We start from the raw sequence: 22,065 nt of genomic DNA on the forward strand, positions 1-22,065 counted from the left end.
CCCAGTCTATTACACATTTTTTTCACACATATAATCATTTGTTTGCAGTCCGGAAATATAAAACCACTCAAGAAATGGAGGCCAAACTATTGGTAAGAAACTTCTAATCCACATTTAATATCTCACGATGTGTGTGGTAGGCAACGGAGTGATTTATCTTGTTCTCCTCTGTCTGCTTCTCAAGTTCTGTGTACTTCCCTTCAGATGGAAGTCATCTGTTGTCCTGCTCACAGTGAGTTATGAGCATTTGCAATTCAATGCAAAGAGAGAGGAAACACCTTTCTCATTGTTTCTCTTTTCCTTATGTTTTTCTGCTGATTTTTGTCCAGAGATAGGTTTAGAATATCAAACATTAATAATTCAGGGAAAACAAGTTGAACAATGGAAGCAAACACTGTGGGTTTATTGTGAAAGAGGCAAAGTATATTATTAAATATATTGTCTCATCTGGTGGTCACACCAATCCACTGAAGTGTGTGTGTGTGTGTTTTGGGAGTGGGGTCCTATTATTATCTCAACTTTACAGATTAGTACCTGCAACTTAGAGATGTCAAGTAACCTTCAAGGTCACAAAGCTGGTGATTTGCAGGGCTAGGAAAGAAGCCAGGCAATCTTAATCACTCTGCTACACCATGTTGCTGAAATGGCTTTAAATTACTCAGTTCAGGGAAAGGGAAGTTGCCTACATTGTTAATGCATGTCATATAATGCGCAGATATTAAAAGCAAAATAACTCAATTGATCTCTTGAAAAGATGCTCAGAATAAAAGAGCCTCTGCCTGGTGTTCATTTCCAGAAAAATGTGATTCAGCGAGAAGGTTAAGACATCCCTGGCTTTGCTGCTGCAATAGCACAACATGACTTTATGGCAGAATTCTGGGCCATCGGAATTTTTCCCTGTATAATTATAAAGCTCTGCTTGCCCAGACAACCTGCATTTATTGGTCCCTGGGAGGGAGAAAAGAAAAAGAAGGGGAAAGGTCTCAGACAGAGATGGTGTGAAAGAGGACCTTGGGGAAAGGGACCAATCAGGGCTTCTCTCCGTGCTGGTGGAAATGAGCCCTGCTCCTCTTTTGTTCCTGCTCCAAGTTATTTGGCATCCTTTTCTTCTCTCTTCTTGATTCCATTAAACTCCCTCGGGGCAGAATGATAGTCACAACAGCCAATTAGGGGGACGCTGAAGGAAGAAGGGCCTCCAGTGACAGCTCCTTCTCTGTCTGCAGAGAAACAATCACCTCCCTGGAAGTGGTTGTAATTGCCCTACTCCTTTCTTCTCCTTTCCGTCCTCCCCATCCCTGCCCTCTCAATCAAGCTTCTTGGCCTAAAGCTAGTGAATTACAGGGACCAGAACAGCACGAATATGCTCCCACACAGGTGATTTGAATTAACTTTCAGGCAAACCCAAGTCTTCTTCTGGGATCAGCTAGTGCTTGCTCCCCAAGCCCTGCATATATCAGAGTGTTTTTCAAGGTATGTGCTTGGGACCACCTGCATCAGGCTCACGTGGGAGCTTGCTAAAAAGGCAGATTCCTGGGAGCCTCGCAGATCCTCGGAGTCAGAAGCTCTTAGGATGATACTGGGAAGTCAGCATTTTTTTTTTTCTTAAAGGTGCTGTTTACTCAAATTCTTAGATAAAAAGTCAAAATTTACCTTAACATGTTAAGCTGAACAGTTCATTTCATTGTCTTCCACCTACCCAAGGGAAAAAAAAGGGACTCAGGTAATTGGCTAAGCTTTTCCGTTCACTATACTTGGTTTTACCTATTGATTCTTATAGCTATTGGGAGGTAGGGAAGAGAAGTTTGTCCCAGAAACCATGTGATTTGGGGCAGAAAGAGGCACATGAGGAGGGGGGGAGTCACTGTGGGCACAGAGAAAGGGCATTGAGGGCTCTGGGCCCATGTTTCCAGACCTCAGAGGCCACCAGGGTGTGGTGCTGTGGGGCGGCCAGGGACTGGGGCAACGTGTCCCCCGTGCTGATAGGGCAGTCCTGGGGGCAGATCTCCTTGGCCAGCTGCCCCTTCTTCTTCAACGTGCAGGCCTCCTGGTAGGGTGGTGAGATGGGGGGGCTGCGTGGGCGGAGTGTACTTGTATTCTGAGCCGTCCTCTAGATCCAGTGGGTAACTGCGGTCTGAATCATAAGCACTCAGGTCCCCGCAGGTCACAAATGGCACAATGATGCGGGTGGGACCATCTAATTGGTTGAAATCGTAAGAGTGGTCCAGCAGGGGTTTGGTCAGGTCCGGCAGGAAGTTCTCAGGGGGGTCATAACCCTTACAGACAGCAAAGGCCTCAATGCTGGAGTTCCGGCTGCTCCTAGGCTTGGCACAGAGCACGCCAGAGAAGAAGACACGCAGCTGGCTGTAGATGAGTGTCACATCCCGGCCTCGGAAGATCTTGGCCACAAAGCAGCCCCCTGGCTTCAAGACGTGTGTAGCAATGTTGAGAGCGGCTAGGAGGAGCTGGGCCTGCATATACACTCATCAACATCATGGAGGCCGGTTACATCAGGAGCCCGGTCGCACACCACTAGGTCCGCGAGGCAGCCCTCAAAGTGCTGGATGATCTCCTTGGCAGTGGACAGCCAATCTTCTGGCTCAGCACCTGGCTCCAGCTGCCTGGGGCCGCGCACACGTCAACTGCCCAAGTCTCGCCTTGGAAGAGTTGGAATTCCTCGTCAAGTTGTAGCAGCTTGAAGGCACTGCGGGCACGCCAGCCATTCTCCTTGGCTAGGCAGTAGTAGACATCCCGCTTGTCCTTTGACGTCCGTCCCATCTCACACACTGTTTGCCCAGGGACTTGCCAACAGTAAGCTTAAACTTTGGGAGTGGGGAGAAGCGGAACGAAGGAGGCCAGTCCGCAGGCAGCCCAAGCCTCGGCAAGAACGCAAACCAGTGAGAAATCGTAAGCCTTCAATTTGTGTTCTTAGTTGATACGAATGTCTGTCGCGCATGCCTAACGACGACCGGAGAGTGGCAAGCCTGTCATCGTGGACCTCGTTGGCTCGCGCGAAGCCGGGACCCGACCTGAACGTACCACGTGAGTTCCGGCATCTCGCGCCGATGTAGCCGGTCTCGGAAATCAGCATTTTTAACAAGCTCCCCTGGTAATTCTTGAATATGCTATAGTTTGAAAACCACTGCCCTGCCACTTGCCAAGTGCTTTTCCGTAGATTGCTAGGCTCATATCCCAGATTCTCAAGAGATTTGTTTCCTTATGTCCTTTTCTGTGCTGTTGCTGTTTTCCTCTCCAAACAGTCTAGCACCTCAAACCCATAGTCCCCTGTTAGGAAGACACGAGACGAGAAACCAGAAACAATTTCTCTGCCAAAGGTGACAATGAAAAGAAAATCACACAAGTTAAAAAAAAAAAAAATTAAGACCAGAGTGAGATATTTGTAGTAGAGGATGGAGAGACTTAGTCTTAGCTGAATCTTTGTCACAATGCCTGGAGCAAGACTGGATTCCAACCCGGCTTCGCCAATTTGCCTCAGTTTCCTTATCTGTCAAATAGCCATAATAAATTATTTACCTTGTAGGGTTGTTGTGAGGATTAAATGAGTTAATACAGGTAAAGGGCTTAGAACAGCACCTAGCTCAATGACAGCAGCTAGTTAACCAAGGTGGTAGAGAATGGCATGTTGACAATCTACAATTCAATAAATCCAGCGTGTCTCCAAGTTACAGTTGGTAAAACTTAAGTACTATTGTCATCCTTTGTTATCTTTAATAAATATGTAAGAAAAAATATTAACAGAACCGAATGTTAAGAAATGTCACAGTGCACCTTACATAGAGATTTCTCAACTTTAGCACTAGCGATATTTGGGGCCTGGTGATTATTTCTTGAGGCTCTGGGGACTGTCCTGTGAATTCTAGAGTGTTTTTTTTTTTACCATCATCAGTAACAGCCTCTCAGTTGCAACAACCAGAAATGTCTCCACACATTACCAAAGATCCCCTGGGACATGGGGCAAAATCACTCTTTGCTAGGAACTGCCTTATTTACATTTTTAGAAATGTCCACAAAAATTATATTCTCTTATTTTCTAACAACCCCCCCCCCCACCAAGGTAAAGAGTACAAACCATCTATCATTGCTCCCAGTTTACAAATTAGATGATACTGAGATTAAGCAGCTTGCCCAAGGTCACCTAGCTGGTTCTCAGGATGGTGATGCTCCCAATTTAGTTCTTGATTAATCGATACCCTCTACATACATATCCATGAAGTGCAAAACTGTTGTATGCCAGCTAAAATCTTGTAGTTTCTGATGACCTTTTACCAGTTACTTTGGTGCAAAGCAAGTACTATAAATTCAAAGTCTTGCCCTTCACAAGGTAGCCCTCAATCATCTTCTTCCTAGAAACTATTCAGTAATAATAAAAGAGTGTCTATAGGCTCCTATACCTCAGGAATATGATTCCTTATTCTTTCATTGGACATTCACAGAACATCAACCGTCTATGTACTTGTTACTGTGTTACCCACTGGGGAGTATAAGGCAATTAGGAGGGAGGACCATCTCTTACAGAGCTCACCAGCTGCATGAGGACCAATCACACACAAACACACATGGTGGGCAAGATAAACAAGGCTGGTAAAGCATGTAGGTATGAAATAACTCCAAGCCAGGGAAACTGCAAGAGTCTGAGTTTGATGGAATAGTCTACATGAGAAGTGGCAGGACATAAAGCCAGACAGGCAAGGAGGGACCAGATCATAAAGGGAAACTGAAGTCCCCCTGGAAGTCTGGACTTTATTCTGTGGGTGATGGGGAGACTCCGAAAAGAGAGACCCTATCATGCTATGTTTTAATATAATCAGTCTGGCCTAGATCAAAAAGAGGGAAAGACCAGAAAAGAGGACACTTTGGTTTTGCATGAAATTAAAACCCCTAATATTTTCTGCCAATTTTTTCCCCCAAAGATCCTAAGAAAAAGAACAAATCTTAAATAGCAGAAAAGATACAGCTGCTCTGGCCTAAGTGCAGAATCCTTTAATACTATCTTCTGGATGATATACATGTGTGTTTACTCAAGTCTCAGATTTAATTGGATTTAAATAAGAATCTGAGCGCAATCACCCAGAAGGCCTGACATAAATAGGAGGGCAGCAAGAGGTCAGAGAAGACATATCCTGTCTGTTCCTATTGAAAGCAGATTCAAGCCTTCCCCACCTGCATCTTCCTCCCCCCTCCCCCCCCCCCCCCCCCCAGTAAAAAGCTGCTCCTTATATTACTAAGCAACAAATATTTGGAGAGTCAACATTCAACAACTTCCATCCTCACCCCACCCCAAAAAAGTCAACCAAATGCTGTAGTTTGGACTTATTCCTTTTGTTATATATATCAAGCATGATAAAAAAAAAATGCTTTGTTTTACTTTGTCTTTAACGAAGAGCTGCTGCATTCTCAATCCACCTATAAAGCTGAAGTATGGTTGGGACGCTCGCCATCATTTTCCAGGCTTAGATTGGCATGCACCCTCGTAGAGCTTGATTCTTTCCCTTCTAGTTACAGTTGCCTGCTCTTTGAGGAAGCTCTTAGTAGGTGAAGAGTGACCCAGGCATTACGGCCTCATGATCTGAGTATACAGCCTTCACATGCTCAGGGTTAACTAGGTCTCTCTTAATCTTGGAAGTTAATTCTGTTTTTTGAAAAAAACACGGTTGCATGGGAAAGGCCAGGAGAGCCAGGATTTGAGGCCATGGTTATTTACTGCTTACTACACAAGTGTTTCAGTATTGTAGCTTGTGGTATAGCCTGTGCTATATTCTGCACCAGCTGAATGTCAGCTCTGGGTGTAGCTGACTCTAAAATAGAATGTAGTTCTGCCCCATGTGCACTCCTTGAATGAAGAGAGAGGGACAACTTTTCTCAAAGGCAGAGTCTTCACTTTATGACTGAGAATTTTGACCATAACATATAATTTGTTGAGAATTCACACAGGTTTTTCTTTGCCAGTTTCTAAAGTTCTCCTGATAACTCTACAAGTCCTTTTGAATCCTTGTTTTTAGAACAGTTCCACAATTAGCTGTCAGAAAGACAATGATAACCTCATAGTAAGGTACATATGGAAAGCAACCCTTCTATCTATGAGTAAGAAAGGACACAGAAGGGGAGAAAGAGAAATAGTGCTGAGCAGAAAAGCAGGAAGCAATACCCATCAATGATTTCCTATCCCCACAGCATTTTAATCAATGGTATGCATTTGGTACTGCTGTTACATATAGCTTTAATAACAATAAATACTGCATATGAACAAAATAAAATTGTTTAGGGCTAAGTAGTGAAATCGAGCAGGACCCTGTGGGCATGGAAGCCATTCTCTGTCTCCCGTTTCTTATTTGTAGGGAATAGACTCCCGCCTCCATGACCTTCCCTGAGTTTCAAAAGGCAGAATCAAGCAGTTGCTAATCAGGGAAGGGAGGGGAGGCAGAGACAAGGGAGGAGCAGTCAAGAAACAATAGTGCAGCCTTGCGGCAGGGTCCTGGTTCACCTCAAGGGGTACACATAACAATATCTCTGACTCTTCCATAGACCTAAAACTCCCAACAAACGGAAGATGTTAGTATTCTTCATTCCAGAGAAGGCCACAGTTTGATAACTTTGAGAAGCTTATCAGGAGATCACCTGAGGCCAAATTAAAGGCGTGCAGGCCCTGCTCACACCCTGAACCTTATCAGCAACCCCACCCTTGAACCACTGTGATAAAACTCCTGACCAAATACTGGGACACCCAGTTTCGAGGGGCACGAGCCTACTGTGTCCCCCTTTGCATGGCAAAGCAATAAAGCTATTCTTTCCTACTTCACCCAAAACTCTGTCTCCGAGATTCAATTCAGCACTGGTGCACAGAGGTCAAGTTTTTGGCATCAGTAGTCGATGAGAACTCAAGACTGTAAATCAATCCAGGTTTGTTCCCATGTGTAAGTGGCTTTGCAGGGAATTGAGGAAGAGTATTTGAAATCTCTGCTGTCTTGGAACTCCCAGACAGGACAGTGGCTGTAGGTTTGGAATGCTTAGAGAAAACTGTCATGTCCCAAATGATATCCACCTATGGCTACTAATTTTCCTATATCCTTTAGCCACCAATTAGAAATTAGAATAAAAATACCAAGAGAGTAATTAAGTAGTTCTCCAGATGTAGAAGGGCATATGTTTACTGAACACCAATTCTCTTTCTTTCTAGAAAACTCCTGAATTTTGTTTTAATGTATACCTGCCTCTCACCCCTCCAGGGGGAATCCAGATTAGTTAGCACGGTCCAATAGAAACACAGAGAATCATATATGTAATTTAAAATGTTCTAGTAGTCACATTTTTTAAAAAGTAAAAACAAACAGGTAAAATTAATTTTATTGATGTTTTATCTTATCTAACATATTTTAATATATAATCAATATAGAAATTACTAATGAGATATGCTATATAATTTGATATTGTCTTTAAAATCCAGTGTATCTTTTTCACTTACAGCACATATTATTTTAGACTAGCTACATCTCAAAGTGCCCAGTAGCCATATGTGACTAGTGGCCTCCGTATTGGTCACTGAAGGTCTAAGTTGACTGTATTCCCTTGGAAACGATAATTCATCTGGAGCCTAAAATGGCCCAGCCGAGCTGATAACAGAGACCTTGCCTATGGGCAGAGTTTCTCTTTTCTCTCTCCTGCTGGACAAGAATAAGAAAGAATAAAGTCCTGATTTATGGGGATATGTGTATAAAAACAGATGGTTGAACTTGGTGTACCCCCCAAAAAATAATAAATAAATAAATAAAATTATATAAAAAAAAAAATCCTGATTAACACTATCAACCTTCCTGGTACTACAAGAGGAACCAACCTTCGGATGACATTGACACTGAATTCGCAGAGAGGAGAGAAAGAAAGCATGTAGGGCTTTGGTGACATTATTGAGCTGCTTATCAAACTTGGAACTTGCCCTGACTCTGGACTTTCCATTTAATGAGATAGTATTTGTCCTAATGGTTTAAGCTGTCTTGTGTTACTTGCAGCCAAGAGTCCTAACTATATAAAACTTGAAGCTGGTACATGGTCATTCTTTGGCCTATTAATATATCCCTCAAGGTTATGAAATAGTAGAGGAAGAACAACCCACATGGAGTTGGAGGAAAAAAATACAGAAAGCACTTGAATTTACTGCATTAAATATAATGTTTAAAATGTACAACACAATAGCCATGTGTGTAAGTAAAAATCCTCTGCAAAGTACTCATGTTCACTTTCTGTTCCAGAGTCGGGCATCTGAATTCTGAGAGTGAACAAATCCTAGGAGAAAAAACCAACCTTATACCAGATTTATAAGAAAAGTTATCTTTATAAAATCTACATGAACTACAAAGTTATGAAGATGAAGGGGAAAGCTGTTCAATAAAACTAAAGCCAACCTTCCTCAAAGAGATACCTTTAGAAGTGTGGTTCTATTTTAAGTTTCCCACAAAGTGCTAATTAGAACATACATTTCAATTAGAATTAGATTGTACTTCAGGAAGTGAATTATTAAATGACCTAGCACATTCTGGTGTTTTCAAATGTTGAAACTTCCAGCTTTGGAGGACAATGAGTTTTTAATGATAATTTATTCCCCTCTTGTTCCATTATTGCTAGATAGCTGGGAGCCCTAGATACTTACTGGGCTCCTGGGACCCAGAGAAGGATACCAATTAGCCAGTGTGGTTTCACAAAGAAGCAAAGATTGCCCTGAGGTGAAAAATTCTGCCTCAGAGGGCACACCCTTGAACTTTAACTGTCTTCATTGCTAATCACTAGAAGCCAGCAAAGAATTTGGCCTCTCCCTTACCATTCATTATCTCCCCTCTTAGGCCTAAAAGCACATACATACTTTCTCTTATTCTGAAGGCAACAATAAAGACAGCAAATTTACCATATACATAAAAGAGAGCAACCACTTTCTACTAGTTTTAGTAGCTATTGCTTCCCAAAATTGCCTTAGGTCACCTACAGTCGACTGCCCCCCAGAGATAAACATCTGAAGATTTTACATAAGTAATGGGTGTTTTCAGGACAGCATAATTACCTGGGGCTCCATGAAAGTGACAAGCAGCAGCCTCATGGTTACTGAATAATATATGGTTGCATGTTTGACTCAGATGTAAAAAAGAACAAAAAGGTCAATCATCACGTAAATGACAATTTTATCCTTTTTTCCCCTATTCACTTACTAACTTCACTCAAAACAACTTTGAGACTCTTATTATGTGCCAGGCGCCATACTAGGCACCTAGGATCTTATCAGTAAGATAGCAGATTTCTACCTACTCAGATGCTCCCATTCTGGAGGGGCAGGGTAGATATGACAGGTGCAGAAGGACATGGAGAATGATGACTGAGCAGATTGTTAATTCCCAGAAAGTGCTACTTCTGTGTACCTGGGGAGACCAAGGAAGGTTTGTCTATTGTCTTAAAGTGTTTCATTCTTTCTCAACATCAGGGGTCTGTACATTCTATACTTTTGAGTCTCTCAACACTTAACCACCTTTCTGGCTACACAGTGAATTCAGTGACTTCAGATTGCCTGGCAAGAAGAAACATTTCCTTTGCTGGGAAGAAAGTAGCCATTTTTGAGTTTGCAAAAGTCAGTATGTAATCAGAAGAGCATTCACAGAGTAGTATATCCTAATCTTGTGGAAGTTCAGACTCCAGAGCCAGACTCTGTGGATGTGAAACCCAAGCTCTGCTATTAACAAATATGTAACACTAGTAAATTGCTAAACCTCTCTGTTCCCCAGTTCCTTCATGAGTAAAATGAAAACGTTATAGGAATTTATGTATGTATATAGGCATGCATGCATATAAGTTTATAGAGTTATTATGAGGATTAAATAACTTATTTAATAGTACCTGGAATATAGTGTTAGTAGCATTATGTCTCCATACAAATGGAATTGCATGTTACTTGGTGATAAGATTTGAAAATCAGTAAGAAAACTGATATTTAAATATAACCAAGTTTTCCATGAAAATCCTTAGGAAGTTACCCTTTTGGAGACCCAACAGCCCATCTCTCAATGTGTCTAGCACTGCCAATTTTTCTTTCAGTATTGGAATAGATTCCTGTTTCTCTGACTAGACACCAAGTAGTGTAGTAAGTTTGCATGTAAGAACCAGGTCATTAAAATGTCCATGTTTTTAAACATTAAGCTCCTGCTGAGAGGCACTCAGGAACTGATCTAGGGAAGAGTGAACTCCTTTTTCATCCCTTCTTAGAACTGTCTCCAGTTATTTGCTTGGCCAGCTCTCTAGCTTTCCTGTCTTTGCTCAAAAGTCATCTTCTCAATGGGATCTACTCTGTCCAACTGTCCACCAACCGATACTGTCCACCCATCAATTCCTTAGCATCTCAAAGATAAAAAGACAAAGCTCAATTGTTTTGCTTACCGTAGTCAGAGAGAGCTATGCAGATCACACACAGCTTCTCCAAGCAAAGCAGAGAGCAGACTGTTACATTAATCTTACATAAAGTTTTGGGGAACATGAAATTTAAGGATTGGCAGAATTTCAGAGGCATGAATTCATTGGTAGAAGAAAGATTACTCTAAGAGACTGCTGTTGATTGGTGGGTTGGCACTCCAAGGTATATTTTTTGGGAATGAGTTCCTTTCTGATTGGCTGACTTTTAGAAGAAAAGGCTTGACACTGATTAGTTGCCTTGTAAAAGTGTGTTCATAGAGGTGAGTTGTTTTGATTCATTGAAAGTTGTCTTGTTACTAGAGCTGCAAAAATAATCACTTTTCCTAGCAGTGTGGAACATTTTTCCTCACTCTACACTCTCAATCTCCCTTATCCTGCTCTAAGTTTCTCCCCTATTGTTCCTTTTTTATTTTCTGTGACAGACATTTTATTATGAATACAAGAATTGTGACTGATAACATTATACCAGGACATATCAGATTTCCAAGAATTTTACATAGCTTGTAAAACTCTTACAACAGATACCTAAGCAGACTCAGCAGAAGGAAGGTTTAGTATTACTTACTTGACAACGTTTCCTATGTAATTCTTTTTTGTAGATTTTCTGTCAACATATTTTTATTTGTCAAGAATAATACATACATAGGATTAGGATTGTTGGTTCGTATAGTGTTTGTATATTGAACTTGCCAAGCTATTTTCCACAGTGGTTGTATCATTTTGCATTCTTACTAATAATGTATGAGAAGTCCAGTTACCCTGTGTTCTGGCCAGACTCCCCTATTTTTCTTATAAGGCAATAGATGTTTACTTATTACACTTATTGTTTACTGTTTGTCTTCCCCTGCTAGATTGTAAGCTCCACAAGTCAGGTATTATTAGTTGTTTCATTTCCTGATAAATCCTACTTCTCTAGAACACTGCCTGGCATGGAGTGAGCACACAGTAACTATTTGTTGAATTATTGAACGTTTGAACGGTGTCCGCCCAAAGCAAGAGTAAAAAAGACCAGTAAAGTTTTTCTATACCTACTGTCCTGTCCCACCTGCAAATATGTCTTTTATTGTGATGCCCTGTTGTTATGATAGGAATATATTTTAGTCAACATTTTTTTATTCTCAGGGGCACATAGTTTTTTAGTGTGAATCCGTTTAAGGGTAGATTCATGTTTTGAGGGCCCTCTTCAAGAAAAAGAGTACACAATTACAAATACAAAAAGTTGCTTAGAAAGAGCCCATACAAATGGAGCTCTGACTCTTCAGCTTCATTCATTCCAGCCCTGCTGATGGGATAAAAGACACCACTCCCTTCCCTTATCACTTTGAAAGGAATTTCAGACAGTAGCAAATTGGAGAAACGGTGATGTTTCCTAGCATAAGCTATGATGTCAACAATAGACAAGATTAAAAGGTAAAGAGAATAAAAACAAAAAAAGTCGTTTGATTCTGTCCACATCATACAAGTTAAAGTGATTCACCTGAACCATTTAGGTTAATTATAATGACGCTCAGTATGGATTATGCATGTCATTAGTCTGATGGATTAACTTTGGCTGCTGCGGGAACTTGCACTTGCTTCTATGCTGAGCCAAGAAGCTTCTTCGGTTTCTGACATGCAACCCAAACCTTTCAAAATTTTTTCTTAGAAGCAAAATAAGGCTGGAACAAAATCACAGTGTGTGAGGTAAATAGTAATCAGTGGGAAAGGTGATACTGTAGACATTCACAGTATCCACAGCCTCAAGTGACCTTTCATTCATCTCCATCCAACACTGTATTGTCTGTCCAGTCAGGTGACGCTTTGTTTAATTACTTGATGGATCTAAGTCTTCCCAACTATACTGTGAGTTGCGTAAGAGTAGGGGCCCCTTCCAAGTTCTTTCTGCTCTCTCCCCAGCACTGGCAACAAGTCTGGCACATGAAAGGGCTCAATTAATACTTGTAGTGTGGATTTGTTTTATGAATGAATACATGATTTCAAGAAAAATTGGCTCCTTTAGAATCTTTCACTTGGCAGAACATCCCCCTATTCTTCTTTTATTGCATTTATTTCTACATCAATAATTCCTTCTTTCCTTAAGCCCAAGGCTGGAAGACTTAAATCCCCTTATGGGAAATTCCCTAATAGCAGCTTCCTTAATCAGAACTAAATTTGACCAAGACATTTAGTCTGTATTTTTTCCTACTTATCACCTTCATTTTCGTTGTAATATATGAATAATAAATGCAGAGCAAGAGAAATGAAAAATATTACAACACACTCTCTTTACCTAACTTGAGCATACATTTGGCTCAGTAAGTCTAAAACATTTGATATTCTTCATGGGGAAATTGGCAACTTACGTTGTCTGAAGTTGATGCTTTCGTTTGACACATTTTCCATAGTCATGTTACCAGTAATTTTAGAGGTCCCAGGGTAAGAAATGTTTCTCCTCCCTGAGTTCAGTAATTCTGTCATCCAAAGGTCTGAGAGTTGTAACACTTGCTTTTGATTGTTTGGCTAGAGAGGAAGTTTTATGAAATGTCCTTTCTATTTTCAGAATGTATATTTAACACTAGAAAACCTGCCGGTAATTGTGCCAACAGTCAAGCTATTATTACTTTTAAAGGGCCTATTCCATTGCATGTGCCTTTTAGATGTAACTTCTTTAAAATTTTAGTTCAAAGAACATCTCTCCTTTCACCAGATTGCAGGGACTTTGGAATGCTGTGAATTCATGACCCATTCTATTCCCAGTGACTCTGGCCCAGGACAAGTTCCCTCTCCAACAGCCCCTGTCCTTTGTTGTCATCCGTCTCCCCGTGTCCTTCTGATACCCAGCTTTGTATTTCCTGCCATGCCCATTTCCTATGATCACCTAAGCATATGTTCCATCACTGAGAGGAAGCCGATGAGAATTAATTATCCATAAATGTGACTGTGGATGATAATAAACTCTTCTCAGTTAAGATGTTGCAGCTTAGCAGGAGCCTTTTAAAATATCATCACTTTGCAGATACAGCATTTTAATAATCACACATATGGTTTCACTCAATACTGACAACCGTGTGAAGGAGAAGACGTGGCTAGAAATATTATCCTGTTTTTTGTGGATGACAACACTATGGTTCTGAGGGGCTGAGCGATTTGCTGGTGGTGACACAATAAGTAGCAAAGTCTGAACCAAAACTGAGCTGAGTCAAGATACTCCTGCCTCTTTCTACCACCAGGGTGTCATCATTTGGGATGATCAGATGATAAAATTTTAAGCAACAAGGCCAGCCAATAGGAGGGCCTAGGAGGTACATCAATTTCTCAGCGCTTCCTGAAGAGCCCTTCCGCATCCTTGGAATTCTCTTCTGAGTCTTTGACTCTGCATTCCCATTCTCCCCCTCCCTCTCTGACAGAGCCTTATGGTTTCCTAAGCAGATTCTTCTTTCCCTGTCTGCACCTTGGAGCCCCCGTGGTTTTTGATGCTCTTCTTTATTCACTCTATATTCTTAATCTGTAGCATTTTAGTACTTCCTTGGCTTTAACTACCACCTTTAGGTTGACGACTTTACAAACTGAGTCTTGAACCTGGGTGAGTCACTGCAGCATAACCAGCTGGTACACATAGCTGCCTACTGGGCAGCTCCTCTGGATGCATGATTATTACTCTAATAAGATACGGCCAACTCATTAGCTATGTTATAGACTGAATGTTTGGAGATACATTGGTGCCCCCCACCCCCATTCACATGTAAAGTCCTAACCCCCAATGTGATGGAAGTAGGAGGTGGGGCCTTTGGAAGATGAGATAATGAGGATGGACTTCCCCCTCCCTCCCCCACTCCATAATGGGATAGTGCCCTTGTAAGCATAGCGTCCTCTCTCTGCCATGTAGAGGCACACTGAGAAGGAGGTGGTCTGCAAGCCAGGAAGAAAGCCGTTACCAAGAACCAAATCTGTCAGCACCTTGATCCTGGACTTCCTAGCCTCCAGAACTGTGAGAAATAAATGTCTGTTGTTTAAGCCATCCAGCCTTTCGTAGTTTACTATGGTAGCCCAAGCAGACCAAGACAAGCTATATTCCCTACCTGCAACCCTTACCCATTGCCTGCAATATGAAATTTAAACTTTGCTATGAGGCTGTTTTCCAATTTCATCTTGGTGATTCCCCCTGCCCCCAACCCAGCACTCATGCTAACCACACTGAAATACTTGCAGTTCTCTGACAGCACCTTGCGGTCTGATGACTCTCTGCCTTGGTATAAGCACTTGTTTCTTATACTGCCTTTCTTCCCTCGCCTGCCTGACGAATCTATTTATCTTTGAGGTTTCTTCTTGAGAATCATCTCCTCTGGGAGGTTTACCCTGACCCTCCAGGGAAAGTTTATAGTGGATCCCACATTTCTCTTTTAGAACAGAACTTTGCAAAGTATCAGTGGTAAGCGACCAGTACTTTTTTTTAACTCCAATCTATCATGGACTGATAATTTTGTTAAATACAATACACACAAATTCACAGAAAAATGAAATAAAAAGATGTAAAACACAATCACAATTTGTAATCATTAGATTTAACAGATACAAAATTATTCTGTCAATATACTACAAAGTTTTAAACACTAGTTTCAATTTCTGTACTTATCTCTAAACAATAAGCATCTTGTGGACACGCAGTTGTGCTCAGATTATGCTCTGAGAAGCACTGTATTTGAGTACCATTAACATTATATTTGCATTTTAAACACAGATCAAATATTTCCTTAATAGCAGAGACCATCTTTTATTGATTTTCATGCCAAAACATGTATCAAGGCATCAAACACTTTTAGTTGTCCAAAGAATATGGGTGGATGGGTAGACCAGGGTGTACTGGCTCAAACCCGTCTTTTGTAGGACTTGGGTTATTCTCTGCATGTGACATGCTACGCAGTGAATACTTACAAGTCCTCACTCAAGATCAGACCAGAAATAATCACAACTGGTCCATAAGGTAAGAAACGTATAAACTTAATATTTTCAGTTTTATTCTTTGTTGACTCATAGGAGGCCCTTTTACTGTCTCTTCTGAGAAGAAAGAAGAGATGAGCAGAACACAGAGTGGGAAATGCAGGTGTCCTTCTGAGACAGGCAAGATATCCCCTCATCATGTTTATCCCCTGCTTTTTACACATCTCTACTCTCTCACCTTATTATATGTGCGGTTTATTTGTAACCCACACAATATCGCCTCAAGTTGTACACTGGTCTCTCTCCCTGACCCCTGGCTTCTATTCACCCCTCAGGCTACTGCATGCACAAGGCTGTGCATTCAGCAGACTTTGAGGGAAAACAGGTGGTATTTATTATAGCACCACTCAGAAAGTGACTTTCAACTATGTTAGAGAATCCCGTTCTTAAAAGGTCCCTCTGAGTTCTCAAGGGCACTAATCCCTGCTGCAGAGCTGGATATCTCACATTTTATTGGGACACTGTCTTTTCAATAGATTCTCCCACCCCTCCTTTTAATTTCTTGTCTCCCACCCATGAGTTTCCTGTTTCTTTCTTTCTTTTTTTAATATAAATTTTATTTATTTATTTATTTATTGGCTGCATTGGGTCTTCGTTGCTGTGCATGGGCTTTTTCTAGTTGTGGCGAGCGGGGGCTACTCTTCCTTGTGGTGTGCATGGGCTTCTCATTGTGGTGGCTTCTCTTGTTGCGGAGCATGGGCTCTAGGCACACGGGCTTCAGTAGTTGTGGCACGTGGGCTCAATAGTTGTGTCTCAAGGGCTCTAGAGCACAGGTTCAGTAGTTGTGGCGTACGGGCTTAGTTGCTCCGCGGCATATTGGATCTTCCCTGCCCAGGGATGGAACCCGTGTCCCCTGCATTGGCAGGCAGATTCTTAACCACTGCACCACCAGGAAAGCCCCTGTTTCTTTCTTATGCAAAGCAGTTTATTTCTCTCTGGTTTTGTAGTCTCCTTCCAAACTGTTGGCTATGTAACCCAACAGCTACAAATGAATATTGCAGAATGTTTTATGGAATGTATTAGAGCATGCTCTGCAGCTGAAATGCCTAATCTCAACAAGGTGTTGGAGAAAACCAGCAATAGCTTCAAAGCACTAAGCCAGAAATGTTAGCTTCAGGGATGAGCATTTATGATTCTCTCCTCTCCTTTCCTTTTCTTTTTTCATCTCTTTTCCTCCCCCCTCTCCTCGCTTCTGCTTCCCTTCCTCCTCCTTTTAGTTCCCCTTTCCTGGATAACATAAAGCTTGAGAGAAGCACAGGTGAGATAAGCTATGTACCTAAGAAGATGTGTGACAGTGTGCTGCAGAAAAGTTTTAATCACTGCATATTAGTTTCCTGTGTCTTTTCTATTGATTATTTAGGGATGACAAATCTTTAAAAGCTTGATGCAAGCTTAGGTATACTGATTGGGAAAAGAGAAGTGATTTTGATGGCATACTTGTTTGAAATATTAACATTCTGTATTTCTATTTTAGTCTCATAATTAATATTCATTGTCAACACTCAGACACACACCACACACACATGAAGCAAGTTGATTTAGAAGGTGATTCTTCCTCACTGCTTTTTAAAAGTATACTTCAAAAAAATGGAAATATAATTCATATACTGTAAAGTTCACATTCTTAAAGTGTAAAATTCTGTGGCCTTTAGTATATTCACAGGATTGTGCAACCGTCAACACTATCTAATTGCAGGACATTTACATTATCCTGAAAAGAAACCTCGTACCCATTAGCAGTCAACCCCCAATTCCCTCTTCCCTCAACCCTGACAACCATACATCTCCTTTCTGTCTCTATGGATTCTTCTGGACAATCATATAAATGGAATTGTACAGTATATAGCCTTCTGTTCCTGGCTTCTTTTACTGAGCATAATGTTTTCACATCATCCATGTTTTAATATTTGTCCTACATTTCTTTATATGGATGACTGATATTCCATTGTATGGGTATACTACATTTTGTTTTTCCATTCATCAGTTGATAGACATTTGGGTTGTTTCTGTTTTTTGACTATTATGAATATGCTATGAACATTCATGTGCAAGTTATTTTTGTGAAGATATCTTTTCATTTCTCTAGAACATATACATAGAAATGGAATTGCTGGGTAACTCTAGGTTTAACCTTTTGAGGAACTGCCAAACTGTTTTCTAAATAACTGCATCATTTTACATTTTCACCATTGTCATATAAAAATTGTACTGGATGGAGTTAAATAGGCAAGGAAGACTTATTCAAGGTTATTGCAACAGGAGAGAGAGACTGAACTCAACTCCAGGTATAAGAAGAACAGCTGAGAATTTACAGCCAGCTGGCACAGTGAGAGAGTAGGTGGATGAAAAATCATCAGGAAGATCTGGGTTGGGTATTAAGGTGGGTAATTCTTGCTAAACTGTCTTGGCAGGATTCTTGTTGAACTGAGCTCATCAATCCAAGAATGGGCAGGCCAAGGATGATGTCTAGTGGAGATGAGGGCTCAGAGGAGCCCGACTGAAGTCTGATCAAGGAGGGCGTCTTTGTCACCCACAATACATTAGAGGTTCTGATTTCTTCATGTCCTCACCAACACTTGTTACTGTTCATCTTTTTTATTATAATACCCTAATGAGTGTGAAGTAGTATCTCACTGAGGTTTTGATTGACTAATGATGCTGAGTATCTTCATGTGCTTATTGAAAAGATTCTTATATCTTCTTTGGAGAAATAGCTATTCAAATTCTCTGCCCCTTTTTAATTGGGTTATTTGTCTTCTTGAGTTGTAAGAATTTTTAGTTATAAGAATATATTCTGGAAAGTAGATCCTGATTAGATACATTATTCATTTTGTGAGTTGTCTTTTCATTTTTTTGACAGTGTCCTTTGAAGCACAAAAGTTTTTACTTTAATGAAGTCCAATTTATTTTTTCTTTGGTATCCTCATTGCCTTTTCTTTTTTTTAATATAAATTTATTTATTTATTTATTTATTTATTTATTTATTTTATTGGCTGTGTTGGGTCTTTGTTGCTGCAAACGGGCTTTCTCTAGTTGTGGCAAGTGGGGGCTACTCTTCATTGTAGTGTACAGGCTCCTCATTGTGGTGGCCTCTCTTGTTGTGGAGCACAGAATCTAAGCACGTGGGCTTCAGTAGTTGTGGCACATGGGCTCAATAGTTGTGGCACACAGGCTTAGTTGCTCCATGATGTGGTATCTTCCTGGGGCAGGGATTGAACCTATGTCCTCTGCATTGGCAGGCAGATTCTTAACCACTGCGCCATCTAGGAAGTCCCTCATTGCCTTTTAAATGTTACTTTTTCACAATTAACATACGGAATCATAATCATAATACCCCCAAATATTAATATGCAACAGAATCACCTGGAAGATTGTGAAAAATGAGGATCCCCTCAGTCTGTTCCAAGACATTCTGATTTAGCAGGTATGGCTCTGGACCTTGTAATCTGCATTTTTAATAAGAAGTTCAGGAGATTCTCATGTATGAGGTCTAGCGACCAAATTTCAAGCCACACTGTATTCTAAGTAAAGAACCTACTCTAGAGGTCATCTAGTTGACACCCCTGAAGTGGACCCACTCATTGTGACCCAAATGATTCATGCATCTAGCGTAACCCCTTCCTCTTGAGCAGATGAAGACTATGATTTGCTTCTAATCAACAGAATATAGCAAAGGTGATGGATGTTACTCCTGTGATTTTTTTTGTTATACAAGACTCCATCTTAGTGAACTGGAGAGACAGATTCTCCTGCTAGCCATTAAGAAGCAAATGGACATGGTATAAACTGCCAATGTAGAGGGCTGGGAATTGTGGGTGGCCTCCAGCTGATGACCAATAAGAAGCAAGTGTCCTCAGTTCTACAACCACAGGGAAATAAATTCTCCCAGCAATACGAATGAGCTTAGAAACAGATTCTTCCCTAAAGCCTCCAAATCAATCCAGCATTACAGCCTGATGAGATCCTGAGGAGAAGAGCCAGCTAAGTTATACCTAGACTTTTGATCCACAGAAGCTATGAAATAAAATGTGCTCTTTGAAGCTGCTAAGTTTGTGATAATTTGTTACACAGCAATAGAAAACAAATGCACTGCCTAAACCTGTACTTCTTAACCTGTTTTAATCTGTCCCCAGTTTTATAAATGTAAACTTACACATTTACCGTTCTTTTAATGTTACCTAAAATACAAAGTAAAAAGAAATACTTTGACCAAATAAAATAAAAGCAATGGTGTAACGCTGCTTTGTTTTCAAAGTATATACAACTTCATTTCTAATTTTGGTATTTGCCTTCATGGCCAAATATAAATTTCAAAAAAAATGAAGTAACTTGTCCAAAGTCACAAAGCTACTTTGTGACTGTCACCATCATTTTATGTCCGCTGTCTAAATAGCTCCTTCAATCTTCTTGATGAAAGAGACCATACTTAACATCATGTGGATCACTTTTCCAAAGGAAAAGTTGAGACAAGTGGTCTGATAAATGAAATCTTCCAGTTCATAAAATATATTACTAGGAAAGGTTTTATGATATATAAATACTAAATCACATATAATTGTACATTTAAAATGTAGTCTTCACTGAAAACATTAAAATGATCCAAAATCAAGGCCTTTTGAGAACCTCTGTTTCTAGTAGCATAATTAACCAGCACAGTGTCTGTGGGGCCCAGATTGTTAAGAATCACTCTGGGGCATTGTTTTTTTGTTTGTTTGTTTGTTTTTTAAAGATTTATTTATTTGTTTAAACATACTCATTCCCTAGCTTCCAGAGCAGGGACCTGGGATTCTGAATGTTAAGTAAGTGCCCAGGTAAGTCCTATGATGAGGCATATTTAGGAGACTGGATAATATGAAATATTTCTTAACTGATTAATTAACAAATGGATTGTCATGTAGATATTCAGCTGTTCAATTGCTAATACGCACACTCAGCTTCTGTATTGGGTTGTTTTTCTTTTGTTTGTGTTTTGTTTTTTGTTTGGTTGGGTTTTTTTTTAGGTAAGAAATGGATTTATTTAGAGAGAAACACCCTCCACAGACAGAGTGTGGGCCATCTCAGAAGGTGAGAAAAGGCCTGTATTGTGTTTTTAGGGCAAGTTTAAGTAGGGAACATCTAGACTGAAATATACCATCAGTTAAGTATGGAAGAAACTCAAAGCAAATGTGCTGAATTTATTATACAGTTGACTTCAAGTAAGTTTTTTCTTTTTGAAAATAAGAACCAAGTGGGATGAAAGCATTCATATTCACAATACACATTTTGGGGATTTATCATTGCTAATATTGTTAATGGTCATGTCCCACCTATCCTGAGAGCAAGGCAAACAAAGGAGAATTGGGAACCTCCCAGAATGGCAAAGGGGATGCGATAGAAAAAAGTAAAGTCAAAAGGAGTATTCAATGGCTTCTCAACTTCTAATAAACTCTCATAATCAGAGTTTGAATCCCCTCTGGATTAACTGAGTCCAAAAGGAAGATTTCAAAAGACTCTCTTTTTTTTTTTCACGGACTCCCTAGACCTTGTGGTTAGCAAATAGGTCTTGCCAATTTTGATAAATTAGTTGCAGATTAATCAGAAACATGTGGACTATATGTGTTCATATTTATAAACAGGGGAAAGGTACTTGGAAAGTACATTTGGTTAATGCCAAATCTAAATATTTCAGAAACAGTCTGTGGTGTTTTCAGAAAATAAAATATTTCTACTCCATCAGCAGTCTAAGGTCAATGTATTTATATAATGCTTATTTAGCCTTAAACCCAAATTAACAGAAAGGTTCATATTGCAAAATAACTAAGATTTCTATTAACTCATGAGCACTTGGCTGATCTCTAATGTTCTCAGTCAATCACACATTCTTTAATGTTCAGTCCTTTTTTCCCCATATGGTACATACAGGAGTAACACAAAGGTAAGTGGTTCCAAGGTCAGTACACACCCATTCTCCTATCTTCCCAGTGGTTGGTGGATCTTTAAGAGATGTAAACAGTATATAGAATTCTGCATATATTCTCTAATGTATGTTCTTGAAAAAACAATCAGTAATACACAAAGTTAATACAATACTGAAATACAATATGAAACTCAAATCTTAATTGTAGCTGGACAGCTATTGTGACCTTATAAAAAGAAGAATAGTATTTTATGTGGTGAATATCAGACTCATTTTTCCCATTTTTAACTTGTTATATAATGTTATTTTTATATCCCACCCAGGTAATCAATTATTAACATTAGAGCATTTCCCTGAATTATCTTACATATATAACATATGTATTTTTAAAAATTGCTAAATTGATGCCAGAATAATCTAGCAATTCTGAATGTTTAATCACATGATATAAACACTTCAGGAACTTCAGTTACTGATGTTTAAAAAAATAAAGTACAGTCCCCTCAGGCACATATGGTCACCTTAACTTTGACAAAGGAGGCAAGAATATACAATGGAGAAAAGACAGCCTCTTCAATAAGTGGTGCTGGGAAAATTGGACAGCTATATGTAAAAGAATGAAATTAGAACACTTCCTAACACCATACACAAAAATAAACTCAAAATGGATTAAAGAGCTAAGTATAAGGCCAGACACAATAAAATTCTTAGAGGAAAACATAGGCAGAATACTC

The 22,065-nt window shown here is 40.0% G+C and overlaps 1 pseudogene; it reads right to left on the reverse strand.

Annotated features, from left to right (window-relative positions):
* Positions 1-1,647: 1,647 nt before the first annotated feature.
* LOC130830596 (putative tRNA (cytidine(32)/guanosine(34)-2'-O)-methyltransferase) lies at positions 1,648-3,053 on the reverse strand (annotated as a pseudogene).
* Between the last annotated feature and the right edge of the window lie 19,012 nt (positions 3,054-22,065).

This window comes from Hippopotamus amphibius, chromosome 1, assembly GCF_030028045.1.
Source record: "Hippopotamus amphibius kiboko isolate mHipAmp2 chromosome 1, mHipAmp2.hap2, whole genome shotgun sequence".
Taxonomy (NCBI): domain Eukaryota; kingdom Metazoa; phylum Chordata; class Mammalia; order Artiodactyla; family Hippopotamidae; genus Hippopotamus; species Hippopotamus amphibius.